Source organism: Ursus maritimus, unplaced genomic scaffold, assembly GCF_017311325.1.
Source record: "Ursus maritimus isolate PB19 unplaced genomic scaffold, ASM1731132v1 scaffold_23, whole genome shotgun sequence".
Taxonomy (NCBI): Eukaryota; Metazoa; Chordata; class Mammalia; order Carnivora; family Ursidae; genus Ursus; species Ursus maritimus.
The window spans coordinates 14316285-14328786 of record NW_024424786.1 but is presented as its reverse complement, the minus strand read 5'-3'; positions in this window follow the sequence as shown (position 1 = coordinate 14328786).

Genomic DNA, 12502 nt, shown 5'->3' with positions numbered 1-12502 from the left:
CTCATGACCCTGAGATCATGACCTGAGCCAATATCAAGAGTTGGAGGCTTAACTGACTGAGCCACCAAGGCACCTCTCAATGAAACTAATTCTTAATCATCCAACAAGGATTTGAGCATTTATTATGTGCGAGGGAACTAAAGATGTTCTCTTCTTTCTAGGTAGTGAGGGAGATAATCATGTGAACAGGTTGAAGTTCAAAACATAGATTGTTTGACATACCAAACACAGGTATGAGCAAACTGCTACAGGAACATGAAGAGAAAAAATAATAATTCCAAGTTGAGAGATCCAAGAAAGGAAAGATTGTAGGCAAGATTGCTACTAAAAAGACATAACAACTTATATGAGATCACCAATCAGAATGGACCTCTGACAAATCAGAATAGGCTCAGGCACTAAGTATCCAGTATAGTGATGGGGGGTGCCAGTTGAAAGCTAGCTGTGGTTAGAGGGGAGGTCTCCTAAAAGCTAATCCTCAAAAGATATGTGGAATTTTGATAGGCTTAGAATGGCCAAGAAAAACCCCACAAACAAACAAACAAACAAAAAACAAAAAACACCCCCTAACCTAAAGGAGGAAGATAAACAATGGACAAAAACATGGATTGCATAATATGTAATTAAGAACTTTAAATTCGTTGGTATACTGATATGGCTGATCAGTATGATTTGTGGAGAGATATAGAAGGAGATGTAGCCGGAAATGTTTTTGAGGCTCATCTATAGCTTAAATACCACAGTAAGTGCTTTGAATTTAATTCTATAATAACCACAATAATAGTTACAATTTATTTAGCACACACTATGTAACAAAAACTTTATGTGCATTATTTCATTGAATTCTTACAATAACCCTATGAGAAAGATCCAATTATGACTTCCACTTTACAGACTAATCCTTAAGAGGTTTATTGACATGCCCAACTTCACCCAGCTAGTTCAGGGTTAGAATTTAGATCCAAATCCATAGCCACAAAACGACTAAGCTATACATCATTGATTGTAAAGAAAAATGGAAATGATGAACATTTTTTGAGAGGGGAACATAATTAAAACTGCGTTTCTGGAATATAAAATATAGTGGCAATGGATTTCCAAGAGAAGTGAGAAACTGAAGGTGGAAAGTTTAGTTAAAAAGTTATTAGTTCAGATGAGAGACATGAGGGTCCTGAATGAGACATGAGAGCAATAAAGAAGAAAGGATAGATAAAAACATTGGAAGAGAAGAATTAAAAGAACTTCATGTATTAGTTTTCTATGCTACATAACAAATTAACTACAAACTTAGTCACTTAAAGCAACATGGGTTTATTATCTCACAGTAAACATACGTTTATTATCTCAAGAGTCTGGACACAGCTTAGGTGTCTGCTCAAGGCTGCTGTCAAGGTGTTGGTTGGGCTGTGATCTTATCTGAAGGCTTGACTAGGGAAGAATCTACTTCCAAGCACATTCTGTTGGCAGAATTCATTTCTTTGTGGTTAAATGGCTCACTTCCCCCATTTTCTTGGTAGCTGTCATTGGGGAACACCTCTCAGTTACTAGAGGTCACTCTCAGATTCTTGCCCCATGCTCCCTCCTCTCAAACACTTCAGATTACTACTTCAAGGCCAGCAAGGGAATCTCTGCTACTTCAAGTCTCTGGGCTCAGGGAAGGTTAAATGGCTTTGTTAAAGGACTCATCTGATTAGGCCAGGCCCACCCAAGTAATCCCCTTTTGATTAACTCAAAATCAGCTGAATAGGAAACCTTAATCACATCTGCAAAATCTTTTACCTTTGCCATATAATGTAACCTAATTACTGGAGCGACATCCATCAGGTTCTGCATACACTCAAGGGGAAGAGATTATACATAACGTGTTATATCAGGGGTGAGAGTCTGGAGGCTATCTTGGAGTTCTGCCCAACACATTTAACAGTTGATTTGGTACAAGGAGACAAAGATCACTCCAAATTTCTAGCCTGAGTATTTAAGATGATATCCGTTAATTGAAATATGACATAGAAGAGGAAAAGAGTTTAAATGAGAAAGATCAAGACTCTTGCTTGAGATTGCTCATCTGGAGGTATCAATGGTAGGTACATCCATTGATTTCAAGCAAATTGCTTGGTTAATTGCAATGGTAGTTAATGTTTTATTAAATGATGTAGAGAAGAGGGGCTTCTTACATCTGGAAGTGATTCTATCATAAAGTACACAATTTTTTAAAATGTTACAAATAGCCATGAACTTGAGAAACATTTAGCAAGTTGATTATGTTTTAGATTCATGTCTTCCTTTTATCCCAGCAACCAGTCACAGTGATTTTTTTTTAAATTGGGTTGTTTTGATAAATGTTCCTTTCAGGCTCTGTTATTCCTGAGAAATAGCCAAACATCTTTTTTCCTCCATGAATGTTTATCTTAAAATATATCCAGTAATAGCTGAATGAGTTGTTAAGCAAGTAGATAAATGAAATACCCAAAATAACCAAGAGAATATCAGGGTTTTAGTGCTAGTATAAATTAGAACAAATAATCTAAACTCTCATTTTAAACTATCTGAATTATCCCATGGCTTTGGGGTTAATGCAGATTACGTGTTCCCTGGCACACAGTGAAACACAGAATATTACTGACTGGCACATTGTAGAAAAGAAATAGTTTGTGGGCGTCTTCCTAATGCCAAGCCCTATACTAGAACTTTTACATATGCTATCTCATTTTATTCTAACAACTCCAAAATAGGGATGTATTAGCCTTATTTTTTTTTATTAGATAAGGCAGTTGAGGCTGAGAAGCTAAACGTTGCACCCAAGCTAGGAAGTGGAAATAGCCTGATTTCAGACCCAAATTTATCTTATTCTTCAAGAATACTTACTCGTTCTTTCCGCTATTAATCTTTATTCCGTCCTTAGATGAGCCGTACCTTCATCTAAGAAGCCTTCCCCGGCCACTCTGGGATCTTCCAGGACTACATTGGTTGCACATTCCCACTACCATGTTTCCCCATAAAACCAATTAAGATCAAAGTGCTTGATTGGAATGACTGAACAGATAGGATTCAAATTCCACCTTTACATTTGCTAAGTGCATAAACTTACAAAATTGACTAAGCCTCAGGCTTTTCACCAGTAAAACAGGAATAATATATAGTACCTGGCTCAAGGGATAGTTGCGAGAATGACCTAATGAACATAAATCCCTATCATCATCATCATCATCATCATCATCATCATCATCATCATCATCATCAAAGATGTTATTCCACTTCTTACACTGGGTTGCAATAGCCTCTTTACTTTTCTGTATTCCACACTAGATTGTGAAACCGTCCTTGGGACAGGGGCTACGTCTTATTAGCATCATTTTCCCAGAGCCTAGCACAGCGCCTACGTGGCACAAGGCTGGCATTCAAAAACTTCTGGTGTGGGAGAGAGGGAGGGAAGAATGGGGGGAAAGAAGGAAGGGAGGGAGGGACAGAGGGAGGAAGAAAGGAAGAAGGGGAGAAGAAGAAAGGAGACTGCCCATTATAGAGGTGTTCTTGCTTTTCATCGGCACAGCCTTAATAATGCTACGAGTGCTCGTGTTTCTTGTGGTATTATTCACAACAATCAAGATATGGAATCAACCTGAGTGTCCACCAACAAATGAATAGAAATGGAGATATAATGTGTGTGTGTGTGTGTGTGCTTGTGTGTGTGTGTGTATGGATAATATATATATTATATATATAATGTGTATATATATATATCCATATATATCTCCCTCAGCCATGAGAAAGAAGGAAATAATCCTGCCATTTGTGACAACACGGATGAAACCTGAGGGCATTATGCTAAGTGAAAGAAGTCTGACAGAGAAAGACAAGTAACTACTGAATACTATATGATATCACTTATACGTGGAATCTAAAAACGTTGAAATCATAGAAACAGAGTAGAGTAGTGGTTTACCAGGGCAGAAGGGCTAGGAATGGGGAATATCAGTCAAAGAGTACAAACTTCCATTTATAAGATAAAGAAGTTCTGGGGATCTAATGTACGGCATGGTGACTATAGTTAACAACACCGTATCATATACTTGCATGGTGACTATAGTTAACAACACTGTATCATATACTTGCATGGTGACTATAGTTAACAACACTGTATCATATACTTGCATGGTGACTATAGTTAACAACACTGTATCACATACTTGCATGGTGACTATAGTTAACAACACTGTATCATATACTTGCATGGTGACTATAGTTAACAACACTGTATCACATACTTGCATGGTGACTATAGTTAACAACACTGTATCACATACTTGCATGGTGACTATAGTTAACAACACTGTATCACATACTTGCATGGTGACTATAGTTAACAACACTGTATCACATACTTGCATGGTGACTATAGTTAACAACACTGTATCACATACTTGCATGGTGACTATAGTTAACAACACTGTATTATATACTTGAAAGTTGCTAAGAGAGAAGATCTTAAATGTCCTCACCACAAAAAAGAAATTATAATTATGTGAAAAGATGGAGTTGTTAGCTAAACTGCAGTGGTAATCATTTTGCCATAGACAAGTGTATCAAATGGACCGGTTTTACACCTTAAGCTCATACAATGTTATACGTCAATTATATCTAAATAAAACTGAGAAAAAATTAGACATGAGAACATAGGCTGATGAAAACAAGCTGCTACTTCCCTTGAATCATATTTAAGGACCAGAAGCCTTAGAGAGTAGACTTTGTTATGACATCGTTAATGCAAGTATGATCTGAAAATCCTAATCGTTAAATTGTGCCTGGGAAAGGTCAAAGCCCAAGCAGTGTGTTAAGAAGTGAGCATTCTCCCTCCTCAGGAGAAAGTATAGCCATCCTTACCCTTACAGCCTGAGAGTAACGTGCTAAATGTGAATGCCCTCCCTGTAGCCTCAAAGCCACCCAAAGGACAGTAGCCCGTTCCCAGCTGCCACCAACTCCAACACTGCAACGAAAAATGCCCCTGGCTCCCACTCTGTCTTTAATGCTGAATAACCTAATTTTTGTATCTAGGTATAATTGACATAAATCATCGTGTAAGTTTAAAGTATACCACATGTTGATTTGATATCTTTATATATTGCAGTATGATTACCTCCTTAGCTCACACTTCGATCGCGTAAGATAATTATCACCGGATTTTTGTGGTGACAACTTTTAAGGTCAATGTCCTTCAGCAACTTTGAAGTATGTGACACAGTATTGCTGACTATAATCACTATGCTGTGCACCAGATTGCTAGAACGTATTCATCTTCTAACTGCAGATGTGTGCCCTTTCACCAACATCTGCCCAACCCCCACCACCCAGCCCCTGGAGACCAGCATTCTACTCTGTTTCTATGTGTTTGACTTCCTACTTTTTATTTGATCTATCTCAGGTATACCTATTTGCATTTTGTCGCCTTTGCGTCCTAGCAGGCCAGTGCCTGTTTTTATTCTCCCGGTGGAAAGAGCGTATTTGGATTTGTACATGCATATGGTATGTGTACGTGTGTATGTGTGTATGTATATGACTCGTACCTATTTGAACTCCTGCATGCAAGGGAGAACAAAATATCCAAACAAGCATATTTGAACTAATACAGGGCCAACCAGCTCGAGTTCTTGTGGGCCGTGGTAATAACAGAGGGTTCTTCATACTTTTCACATTTCCTATAATAAAGTCAAACTCACAGGTAAAAATGCAAAATAGGCAAAAGTAACCCCAGGAAAGAGAGATGAATACAGAGATGAACAGCCCTATTCATTTGTGATGCAAGAATCCATTATTAGGAACAAATCTCCTCGGACAGCCTTGTGCGTGCTGCATAATTCACCGAGCCCAACCATACTTAGGAAGTGATGGTTAAATATTGAAAATCTGATTGGAAGGCAGCGGTGGCTTCCTGCTCTTTCCTGTAATTGCCTTGTCTGATTTTTCTCATGAACAATGTATCACTGGAATTTTTGACTATGATAGAGTACACCCTCCTGAGAGCTCTGCCCTGAAGGCTCGGGCTCCAGCTCCACGGGAGTTATCTGATGGAGGACCTCATCTACGTTCTCTGCACCTGTCGTTTCCCCTTCCCTCATCCAGCCCCAGGGTGGTGTGTGGAACTTAGGAGCCTCTGCGGAGACTGCCCCCTCCACCCTGCTGCCTCCTGCACATTACAGCAGCCTAATGAGTTGAAGAGACACAGCCAGCCCAAGCTTCTTATTACAATCACATTCCATTTTCTTCAAATAAACCCTGCTTAGAACAAAAGCAGGGCCTTCTGGACACAGCCTTTGTTGTGGATGTTTAATCATAACATTTTGGTGGGACTCCGAATATTACGATGATTGCTTTCAAGCAATTTGTGATAGCCATGCTTGACTGATGATGTCACTGCACACTGCTGCTCGACTTTCTGCTCCGTGGCCTCACGCAGCATAGTTTACTGTGACAGCATACTCTACAAATGCAAACAGATGTGTTTCCCATGACCTTCACCCTGACAAGTAAAGAGTTGTTTTATGTATTTCCCAGTTAACATTTTTGAGAGCTTCAAAATGCAGCCTCCTAAGGTCTCTCCATACTTGAGCATTTTATACTTTTAACTATTTTAGGTATTTTAGGAATGTGATAACACTGATGAAACATTAGAAAAATAATAAAAAGCCTATGGGCTCCAACTTTTAAAAAGTTTAAACTCATTGGTTTCCCTTATGCTTAGCTCTCCATTAACTGACTAAAACGATAATAAAGAGATTTTTGGAGCATTAAATTTTAACACAAAAATATTCAAGGGAAAAACATCTTGAGTAAGGTGATGTCGGAATATAGATATGAAAACCTAGCAAGAAGAATTCACAGTATGTTATGAGATCACTCTATCACAAGCAAGTGGGATTTGTCCTAAGAGAGTTTCTGAAACCATCCCGCCTCGAATGCCATAATTATCTAAAGAAACCATTTCCTCGTTTGTGTTTTGTTCTCCTAGGGCCTAAGGAAACAAAAAGAATTTGAATAGCTGGGAGTGCCCCTTATTTGTGCCTACTTATTAATGTCTATAGCCGTATTTCCAACGGATGCTTACTAGTGTTGGATAGTACGTAAGGGCACTGGCTTTGAAGTCAGACAGGCTTGACACTAGAACATTTCCAAAATTTTGTCACAACTGATCTTTCAAAATTATAGTTTATTTTGAAATAGTTTTTGGCTCACAAAAAAAATCTAGAAATAATACAGAGGAATGTCATGTATTTCACCCAGTTTCCCCTAATGAGAATATCTTCCATAATCATAGTGGATTGTCAAAACCAAGAAATGGACCTGGGTACAATACTATTCTCAAGTACAGACCTTGTTTAGATTTCACACGTTCTGGCATGGACTCTTTTTGGGGCGTGTGTGTGTGTGTGTAATTCTGTAACTGGTGTAACCATCACCATAGCCAGAATGCAGAACTGTTCTATCACTACAAATAAATTCCTTTGGGTTACGTCTTAACAATTATATCCTATCCCCAAACCTAACTCCTGGCCACCGCCGGTCTGTTCACCATTATGATTTTGTATCCTCAAGAATATTATAGGGGGCTCTGGGTGGCTCAGTCGGGTAAGCAGCTGCCTTCATCTTAGGTGGTGATCTTGGGGTCCTGGGATCGAGCACCACGTTAGACTCCCTGCTCAGTGGGGAGTCTGCTTCTCCCTCTCCCTCTACCCCTCCCCCCCACCCATGCTCTTTCTCTCTCTCTTTCTCATTCTCTCACTCAAGTTAACAAACAAAATCTTTTTAAAAAAAGAATAGTATATAAATGGAATCCGACCATATGTAACCCTTTGAGATTGGCTTCTTTCACTCAGCATCATTCTTTGAAATGCATTTAAATTGTTAACATGTGTCAATTGTTCATCTTATTGCTGAGTAGTTACTCCACAGTGTAGATTTCCTGCAGTTTGCTTATCCATTCACATGTTGTAGGACATTTGGGTTGCTTCCAGCTTTTGACTATTACAAAGAAAGTTGCAATGAACTTTTGTGTACAGGTTTTTATATGAAGTAACTTTTTGTTTCTCTAAGATAAATACCCATGGCAGAGATTGCTGGTCAAATGATATGTGTATACTTGACTTTATAAGAAAACGATAAACTACTTTCTAAAGTGGCTAAACTATTTTACATTCCTCATTAGCACTTAGCACTATTGATATTTTTAATTTCTGTTATTTTATATGTGTGTAATATGTAACACATGCGGCTTTAATTTGCATTTCCCTAGAGGCTTATGTGTTTATTTGTCATCAGTATGTCCTCTTTGGACAAGGGTCTATGCAAGTGTTTTGCCCATATTTGAATTGGATTGTTTGTTTTCTTACTATTGAGCTTAGTGAGTTCTTTATTATTCTAAATATCAATTCATTATAAGATAGTAATCTGAAAATATTTTCACCCCATCTATGGCTTATTTTTTTTTCATTCTTTTAGCAGGTATTTTACAAAAAGCAAAAGATTTTCATTTTGATGAAGTCTGATTTATCCATTTTGTTTCCTCATTAATGCAGGGCAGGGATGGAGGTCAGAGTTCCATGCACCGGCTCTGCCAGAGGGCTCCACCTCCTCATTCCTGCAGGGCAAGATTTGTCATGAACTGAGTTGTGTCCCCCCCATCAAAAAAAAAATCAATATGTTGTAGCCTAGCCCCCCAGTGTGATTGTTTCTAGAGATAGGGCCTAGAAAGAGGTAATTAAGGGCAAATGAGGTCTTAAAGGTAGGACCCTAAACTGATAGGACTAGTATCCATGTAAGTGGGTCACAAGAGGACACAGTGAGAAGGCAGCCATCGACAAACCAGGAATCCAGATCTCACCAGAAACCAATCCAAAGGCACCCTGAACTCAGACTTCAGCCTCTAGAACCGTGAGAAAATAATTTTCTTTTGTTTAAGCCACCCAGTCTGCAGTCTCCTGCTAGGGCAGCCCCCACTGACTAATAGAGGGCTGGAAGTCAGAATTCCACTCACAATTCTGCAGGGGACAGCCCCGACCTCCTTCCTGCAGAGAGGCTGGGCAACAGGGCTCTGCCCCATGGACGCTATCCCTGCACCTGTTATGGTGGGGGAGGGACATGACTTGCCCTGTGAACAGCAGGTATGAATAAAGGCTTCTGACCCATTGGGCTGTACCTTTCACAAAGAACTTTTCACATTCTTTGTCTGGAGAGCCCAGGCTCCTCTTGTGGCTATAATTTGGTCTTCACCTGTTTCCAGTTGTAGGCTTCTCTAGGGTCAAGACCAAGAAAATAGGAGGCAAGCAAAAACTACAGGGAGTTCATTTCCAGGTAATTACTCGAGTCCTGAAGCTCCTCTCCAATACAACTTCTCTTCTCTGTTTTTCAGACTTATGTATTTTGTCCAGGGGCTTTTGTTGTGATTAGTGGGAGGAGCAAAATGGAATGTTTCCTTCATCCTGCCCAGAACTGGAAACTCCAACTGATTTTTTAAAAATTTAAAAATAAGATTTCAGGAGAGTAACAGCAGTATTCTCAGGTGTTAGAAGTTTTCTTGTTTGGAGGACATCTCCAGGATTTATTGACTCATTCCAATATAGAAAACACTGTGCTTGGTCGGCTCAGGTCTTGCCTCAGTTTCCGTGTGACCTTGGACAAATTTCCTCACCTGTCCATGTCTCAAACTCTTCATCTCTCAAGGATATACTTGGACTTGATCTATATTAGTAAATAGGTTTCATCTCTTGAGCCAACAAAATGAAATAAGAAAGCTTTTTGAGATGTACTCGAAGACCATGATTAGGCTTAGTGAGAAGGAACACTGCGTTTTATTAGGAATGTATGCCTTATACGCCAGATAAGATTAGGGTACTATACCTTCTTTGTTTTTTATCCTAGACTGGAAGATCTCTCAGAATCTTTCTAGTTCTAAAATTCTATAATTCTAATACAAAAAGGAAATGAACTTCAATATACAGATACTTTAAATGAGTGTAAAAGAGGTAAAAAATTATCTTATGAGAAGGAAAGATAAACCATATTAGGAACGCAGGATAAAATAATTGAGAAAAAAATTTGTCTCCATTTCCTGACAGCCACAGCAAAAAGGGAAAGTCATTGGTTATCTAGATCTCACGCTTTCTTGTTGCTTTTTTTTTTTTTTAAGATTTTATTTATTTATTTGACAGAGATAGAGACAGCCAGCGAGAGAGGGAACACAAGCAGGGGGAGTGGGAGAGGAAGAAGCAGGCTCATAGCAGAGGAGCCTGATGTGGGGCTCGATCCCGTAACGCCGGGATCACGCCCTGAGCCGAAGGCAGGCGCTTAACCGCTGTGCCACCCAGGCGCCCCTCTTGTTGCTTCTTTTTACCTCCTTTCCTACCTTCAGAGGAACTGCTAGAATTTTTCATATTCTTTTTTCTCTCTATGAATTTGGAAGCTGTAGAGAGTATTTTTATCCTTTTAATGTTTACTCTTAGATTTTAAAAAATATGTTCTTTATAAATGTTTCAAGAAGAGAGTAAAGTTATTCAGCATTAATGACTATCCTTTTCACAAACAGGACAGAGATGTTAACCTACAAAGTATCGAGGGAAGACTCCATCTTATTTTCTATTACTCTGGTTCAGAGATTTACTTTCATGTTTTGGACACTTTGCCACTTCCTTTTTTAGTTTTGTATGTTGTACAAACTCAGTCTTCCTCTGAGTTAAAATTTCTTCTGGCGAACATATATCCTTTATAATTCTTTTAAGGATGGTTTGTGAGTAAAAAATTCTCTTGGTCGTGTATGTGGGAAAGTGTTTTTATTTCCCTACAATAAGAGTATGCCACCACGAACAGTGATCACAGGTTAGGATTGCCAGTCAAACTCACATAACATAATATCGTTGAATCTATCATTATATTTATTTAGATTTATAGAAGGATACAAGTCAGAAAAACAGTATTTTCCCCACGGGGAAGCCCTAAAACTATATATGTACACTGCTTCTTGTCTCTCCCCTTACCTACCCAGGACGTGTGCAACAAGTAGGGATGACTTCAGTATGTATGTGGTTTAACTTAGCACAGAGAAGCCGCTGCTTTAACCCATCGATCTTTTATATTCTTCCTGTCACATAAGTCCAAGGCTTGTATGCAGATCTATAGCAATCTCAGTCCAGAAGTAGTCCCGCTAAACAGAAATTTCACAGTAAATAAGACAAATTGTTGCCTCTCATATGTAATACTCCACATTTGTCTTATCTCAACATATGTCCGAAGAAATGATGCTGTGAGAAGGAAGAACAGAGGTCTTCTTCCCAAGAAAGCCTTTTTCTGTTTAGGTTCTGGGCCTGACCTCACAGGTGGTTTAGTCAGGCATAGAATTCTAGATTGAAAATGATTTTCCCTCAGCAACTGGAAGGTATTGCTCCATTGTCAACTAGTATCTATAGTTGCTGATGTGAAGTCCGCTGTCTGCCTATTGGTCATTTCTTTAAGATTCTGATTTTTCTTTTTCTCTTTCTTTTTTTGTTTCTTTAAAGCAGGCTCCATGCCCAGTATTGAGCCCAATGCGGGATTTGAACTCACAATTCTGAGATCAAGAACTGAGCATAGATCAAGAGCTGGACAGTTAACCAACTGAGCCACCCAGGTGCCCCAAGAATCTGATTTTTCTAATAGATTTTAATATTTTCTCCTTTTAATTTTTAATTAATTTTTTAATTTCATTATAATATATCGAAGTATTCATTTATTTTTATTTATCCTTCTTAGAACTTGGATTACACTTTTAATCTGAGGATTTGTGTCTTCAACACTTAAGCCAATGTCTCTTCAACTATTGCTTCTCTGCTCTTTCCTCTATTCTAATTTTTTGAAGCTTCTATTAACCTAAATTTTACCAATCTATCCTCCAATTCTCCAAACTGCTCTTTCATAAGTTCTTCAGTTCTACTTTATGATTTACTAATTCTCTCTTTTTGTCTTTTATAAAGTTTATACAATCTTAGTTCCAGAAACTCTAATAGCCCATTTCCAGATCTGCCTGTTAATGTTTTGTTTCTGCATGTTTTTCTTATTCTTTATTATGAATTGTTTCCATATTTAATCTTGTTGGTGAAAGTCTACTTTCAAGTCTTACTATGTAAAGCTTTTTTCAGATTGTTTAATTACTTTCACTTCATCTGAAAGAGTATTTAAATAATTTATTTTGGTGGCTATCTTTTCTTAGGATTGTTTTCCTTTGTGAATTACACAGATTAAGTAGAATTTCAGGTTTATCTTGAGTAGGAGGAAGTTTTGTCCATCATTTAGGGGTTTCTTCCTCCATCTGTCTTCTCTCCTTCCTTTCCTTTCTGGTTGTTTTTCAACTGCCCCCACCCAATCCACCTAGCCTCTCAAGCTAAGATGAAATCATACACTGATACATCAGGTATCCTGCCCCATAAGGATAGGCTAATGTGGCAGGCATCATGACATTAGAGCTCTAGTTACTGTTTAACATCCT